General features: G+C 52.0%; 1 protein-coding gene across 2 annotated transcripts in view; it reads left to right on the top strand.

Annotated features, from left to right (window-relative positions):
• Positions 1-4,478: 4,478 nt before the first annotated feature.
• The window catches only part of VANGL1 (VANGL planar cell polarity protein 1), a 48,005-nt gene continuing 46,217 nt past the window's right edge, over positions 4,479-6,266 (top strand). The window contains exons 1-2 of one of the 2 annotated variants that reach the window (XM_082687785.1): positions 4,500-4,613; positions 5,367-5,535. The gene's annotated coding sequence lies outside the window, so the exon portion shown is untranslated. Of the gene's footprint in view, positions 4,614-5,366; positions 5,536-6,266 lie in introns of both variants that reach the window. The other variant, XM_082687784.1, reaches the window with a different exon arrangement.

The raw sequence follows: 6,266 nt of genomic DNA, 5'->3' as shown, positions 1-6,266 counted from the left end.
ATCATTTACCTCTATCCACCACAACGGTACTGACATTCAACATGCCTCGAACGGACCTCCTCTTCCCTCTTTGAACTTCTTCCTCCTGGCTCCCCACCTGCCCAGGATGGTGGCATCTGTCATTAGGATTCCCTGTGTCTCACCACCCCTCATCGGGTCCTCCTGCCTTCACTCCTTCCGCAAATCACCCTGCCCGCCTCAGACAGGTTCATCCTACTCCTGACTGCCTACCAGATAAAGCCCAGTCGTCCTGTTCACCACATAAAGCCTTCAGGACCGTGGTGTCCGCCCCCTCTTCCAGGCTGTGTCCACCCCTCTCCCGCCCACCCCAGCCCTGCTCCTTCCCTTATGCTCACCCCCCTAGACACACTGCTGGATGGTGCGTGCCGCTTCCACATCTCGGCCTTCCTGTGCTTCCCCCTGACACCACAGGCCCCGGCGTGCCTCAGGCCTCCAGATCTGCAGTCCCACGCCGCATCCTCCTTGTCCCGCTCTCCACCAGTCCGTCAGGGCTGCACACGGCCACCTGATACGGCCTCTTGGACATGCTCTGCCACACTTCTGTGCCTTTGCCCAGAATGTTTCCTCCCTCTTTATCGGCCAAATACTCATCCTCCAACTTTGGCTCCCAGGGTCATGGCCAGGGGAAGCCCTGCTGCTTCTGCAATCCGAGCTGGTCCTTCTTGCTCTGCACCCGCAGTTCCCATCCCATGCCTGGGTCCATCACAGGGCTCTCATTTTGGCTACAAGGCTGTAAGTAGCAGCCTAATCCAGCAACCTGAGCTCCTGCAGGAGAGTGAGGGGCACACACTCACCCCCCTCCCTTATCTCCTCTCCTGCTTTGTTTTCTCCTCTGACCCCAATACACATGATCCTCATTTGTCCATCTCTCTCTCCCCTCTAGAATATACACTTGTTGAGGGCAGAAGCTTTTGTCTGCCTAGAACAGGGACTGGCACATAGTAAGTACTCGGGAAATATTTGTTGTGTTACCTGTGTATCCCTAGCAGCTCAGACATTGCCTGGTTTGTAGTAGGCACCCAGTGTATGCTTTTGAAAGAATGGATGGGTGAATGAACACTTTACCGTGTTGCCAGCCCTATTTTAAAAAGTTCAAACACTAGAGTTGGACTCAAGATTTTCTACTTTCTAATCCGGCCCCTCAGTTCTGAAGGCTCTGTGTCTCAGTATGAGTGCTTATCTTGAGCCCAGCTACTCTGTCACTGCCCTTGACCATATCTCAGACACTGGTCTCCCCACACCCCTATCCATACTCCAAACAGAAATACTATTTACCCATTTATTCAACTCGTATTTATTAAGCACTCGAGATAGCCAATCCCTGTTCCAGCCTTGTCATCCCCCTAGGCTCATGCTATTTCTTTCTTTCCTCAAGGTAAGGACAAGTTGACCGTGACTGCCATCCAGTCCCCTGTGACTCTCTCCTTAGACACTAATAACCCATATTTTAGCATCCCATCACTGGCATTGTTAACCAAAATAATACGTGGCTTTTCCATACGTGGCCTTCACAGAACATTTCCTTTTAAAGAATCAGCACTTTATAACATTTCAAACATTTTGGATGGAAATCCTTCCAATTTTTTTTTTCAATTTTTCCTGTCTTCTTAGACTACTGTATACAGAATATCCATCTAGTCTTTATAACTCAGGCTCATCGCTATTATTCTGTGATGTGACAGTATGCCAAGAGAGGTGACTGGCATTTAGGAGTTAAACAAGCTTCCCTTTGCAGACCCTGGGGTCTCCTGAGGTCACCTCCTGCTCTCCGTTGTTAAGTGTCTAATTGACAGTGGGATTAGAAATCAGATGATGAAGCTTATTAGAAAGGTTTGTAAACAAAGTGTAAACAATATCTAATGTGAGGGTGTGAGAGATTCTCCTACTTATAAAGTCTGTCCACTTCAAAGAGTGGATTTTGTACGGTCTATTTTGTTGATCAGAGACCCAAATGCTGTTTTTCAGGTGTATTCAGAATTCTCAAGGCTGGGTAAGTGACTTCTTAAAAAGTGTGCCTTTACTGCATTTAGCATTTTATATATTTTCTTCTGTTGTTAACTCTGTTTATGTGCATCTGTCAAAACTTTTCAATTAGATTGTTCCCTGATTAGATTATTAACTTCCCAAAGGCAGGTTGTATTTTATAGTCCTGCATTCATTTGCTACGGTTTTTTGGGTTTTTTTTTTGTTTGTTTGTTTGTTTTAAAGCAATGACTATGTGGAAAGATCTCTACTGGAAAAAAGATAAATAAGACGTGGTATTACACATTATTGGACAGTGGAATAACCAATACAAGGTAAGAAGGTGAGTATGGAAACCCAGAATGCTAGGTGAATTTAAATAGGGGAGAGGAATGTTTTCAGCTTGTGAGAACTAGGGAAGGCTTTGGGAGGAGATGGCATTTGAGCTGGATGTTGGCAGACCCGGGAGAATTTTAGTAAGTAGAATTCTACCCATGAGAATGGGCAGGAAGGGAGAAATACACACATTAATTTGTGAAACATATATTGCCATGCTGGAGAGAGCACTGAGCACAGAACCACACTTTCCTAGTTAAGTCTGGAACAAATGGAGCAGTGAAACAATGGAGTGGCAGATGGAACCCACAATTTTACCTTCATTACTAATTCAGGTTAAGCTGGAGAACTCAATTTTAGGCAAGCACGAAATAAGCCTGACCCACTTGCTGGTAGAAAATGGGAGCCAGGGCAGGCCTCCAGGTTATACAGACTGTCCTTCAGCTTCGGAAAAGTTTTCCAGCTCTTACCTTTTACACTTGTATACGTGAAATTATCAAATTAAAATACAGAGTAGATGGCATTTAAATGTGAATTTATTGTCTTAAAATAGAGTTTATTTTGCACTGTTCCCCTTTCCCACAGAAGCACATGGTGAGGTGTCTAGATTTCATAAGCTACAGTGAATTCGAGTCAGTTCCCATCAAGATTTAGTGAGGATCTGTGTATTTCACAGGGACTCTTCAGGAGCCTCATAACTAGGAGCGGAAATCCCTGGCCTGTTGTAACCTTGGAGGGTCTGCATTTTAAAGATGAAAGACACGTTTTAAAAAATAAAGCTCTGTATTTCTGCATCTCAGCATGGTGGCTAGACCACTGGATTTACCCTTCGGAAGCCGGCTGCTCGAGTCAGAAGCCCCTGGCCCCTGGAGATAGGTGACAGATTGATGAGGGGTGGGCAGATGTCCTGAACTGCCAAGGGTGAGCAGAGGAAGATGGTGGCAGGCTGGGGGTGGGGGCCAAGGTTGGCACATTGAACATGTGATGTCCTCTGAAGAATTGCAACATATAGGAGAGACCATGGGGACTACAGGGATGGGGGAGAGCGATGGTGAGGGGCCAGTAACAGCTTTGGGAGCTCAAGTTCCCCAACTAAGGCTAGCTCAGGGTGGGTGTGTGTTTCCCCACACCAACTGCCCACAGTACTTGGTTAGGCATGCCTCTACAAGAGAGCTCATCATGTAAGCAGCTTTGGGTTCCGGCCAGATTCCAGACTCTCCACAGGGATCCCTAGCCCCACCCACACAAGACAACTAAGTAAGAAGAAGGCAAACATTCACAGAAACAGTTGACAACTGTTCAGTGCTTACTGGGCACCAGCTACTGCCCATACTCTTCACCTGGAGCCTGCAAGATTGCCATTCTTAGCCCCTGACTTTTTGGACAGGGAAACAGAGACTCAGAGATGGAAGCCCACCCTGTTAAATCAGGACCGAAGCCTGGGGTTGCCTGACTGCCTTCCGAGGTGTGTTCTTCCAGCAGTTTCCAGAAAAACGAGGTGGGGGTGGGGGAGGCCGCAGTGATCGTTCTGTTAGAGGAGGACGAGGGGGAGGGGTGGCTCTGGGGGTCTGGGTGTGTGTGGTTATTTGTGGGGTCATTTCCCAGGCTGTGTGTGAGTTTAAGTGTGCATAATGTACATTGGTTGTGGTGTGGGTGTATATGGATATTTGTAGTTCAGTTCTAAGAATGTGTGTGTATATGTATGTGTGGGTGGGGGGGGAGTCTGGTCCCTGGGCTGTATGAACCTTTGTAGGTCTCCGGTGAAGGCAAACAGGCTTGGATTATGTGCATGATTGTGTGTGTGTGTGTGTGTGTGCACGCGCATGTGTGTGCGTACACGCCTTTGAGGGTGCAAGTATGCTGGGGTGCAGGGCGGGGTCGATCCCGGGCCATGTGTTAACTATGTCTGAATGTGTGCGTGGTGAGTCCCGGGGTCTGTGTGTGCATGTGTGCACGAGCGTGTGTGACTATGAGCGCGCCGTGGCTGTGGGGAGACTGGGATGGGGGGCGGGGGCGGGGAGACGCCGGCCGGCCCCGCCCTCCGCTGCAGGTGGGCTGGGCCCGCGGCGGGGCCGGCCGCGCTCGCTGCTCTTGGCTCGCGGCCGCGCCGGGCTCGCGGGGCTGGGCTCGGGCTGCGGGGCGGCGCCGGGACAGGAAGCGGAAAGCGGCAGTGCAGCGGCGGCGGCGGCGGCGGCGGCGGGGCTCTGCCTCTAAGGGAGCCCAGCGCAGGCCGCAGAGCCCGGACGCTGTGAGCCGAGAGCGCGGGCCGCGGAGCCCGCACAGCCGGCGCAGAGGTGAGTCCCGCGGGAGGCCGGGCGCGGGGTGCATACCGCGGGCGCAGAGACGCCCCCGCCGCGGAGTCCCCGCACCCCCTACCCCGCACTGGGACCCCGGGTCCCCGCCCTCCCCGCCTCCGCGCCGCACCCCTACCCTGCCTCCCGGGATCCCACTCCTTTCCCAAGCCTGCGAGGTGCGCCTCTCTTGCCCCGGCCCCTGCCTGCCCCGTGTTCGCTGCTGCGCCCCACTACCCCGGCACTCCCTCCCCGCGCCTCGGACGCCGACTGCTGCCCTGGCCGCACTTTGGGGTGCGCCCCGGGGTGCGCGATCCGGCCGGCCGGCGGGGAGTGGCCGACGTTCCCGGGGCACCGGGTGGCCCTACCGGCCCTGCGGCGGGGGGGAGGGGGACGGCGGGCCGCTCTCCGTTCCCCGGGAACCGGGCGCGCACCGCCGCTCCCAGCCCGCCGCGGGGCTCGACCCGGTAACCGCCAGCGCCCGGAGCCGCCGGGTCCTGCCTGGGTCAGAAACCGGCACAGAGCCGGCCTGTGTTCGCACCTCGCTTACAAAATTGAGCCGGCCCCAGAGGCCTGGGGGGCGAGTCCGGTTGCGGCCGGGAGAGCGCAACAGGCAGGTAGGAGTTTACTTTCAAAAAACGCCGGGGTGGAGCGGAAGACATCTGGCAAGTCTCTGCCCGAGGTGTCCCGGTTGGAAGAAATCTCTCCGCGCCCGGGCAGCCTTCGCCACGGGCAGGACCTCATTTCCTCCTGCAGTCTTTGAACTGCCCCAAGCAACGCGCCCAGAGAAGTGTGAAGCTTTATAAAAATTTAAACGCGTCGCCGGTGGAGGCAGGCGTGGGGCCGAGCCGTGGCCTGGCGGAGATGAGCTGGTGAGCCTCGAAGCTGAGAAATCTCTTGCTCAGTTTTCACATCTACAGACCAGGTATAATGGCCCAGCCGGGAAGGTGTCGTGAGCCCGTTTAGCTCCTCGTTAAGAGACGTCAGAGCGCTTTATTGTGATGATTGTGTGGCTGGCGCGTGCATTTTGTTAAACCCTTAGACCCGGCTGTGGTTGGAAATGCATGTATTTTTAGACCTTTATGCCAAAATCTAGCAAGCTGTAAAGAATCTGGCATTTTCCCTGATATGTTTATGAATTTTACAGAGTTGCTGGAAAATATTATAGCTTGTGTCACCAATCAACAATGCTAATTAGCATTCTTCTTCCTGGGGGGTGGGTTGTTTGATTACACAGCTCCTAGGCTTTTTAGTGACATGGCAGAAACTGTCTAAAACCGGGGAGAAGTAATTAGTCATTTTATGTAACCACTAATTAGAGTTTTTAGAGTTGAATTAAATCAGTGTGATATGGCTGGAGCTTTGATTTCTGGGAGGAAACTGTTTTATTCTGCAGTTCAGAGAAACAACACTCTTTACCTACCCATGGGCTTTTAGCATTCCCAAACATTGGTGTCTCTCAGGGTAATTAGTGGAACATATAGTGTGAAGTTTTCACTGTTACAGCCTTTGCATTTTAATTTGTAAGTAGAGTGGGAGAAGAATTTTGGGAATGGCCTATTTGTAAGGACAGCTTACCAAGCAGGACATTTTTGTTGTCTTAGGTGTTTGAACAACAGGACAGAACCATAAAGGCGAGTTTCCCTACAAGCCCCA

This window comes from Mustela nivalis (assembly GCF_964662115.1).
Source record: "Mustela nivalis genome assembly, chromosome: 10".
Taxonomy (NCBI): domain Eukaryota; kingdom Metazoa; phylum Chordata; class Mammalia; order Carnivora; family Mustelidae; genus Mustela; species Mustela nivalis.
Note: the sequence above shows the minus strand (reverse complement) of the source record. Positions and strands in the feature narration are given on the sequence as shown.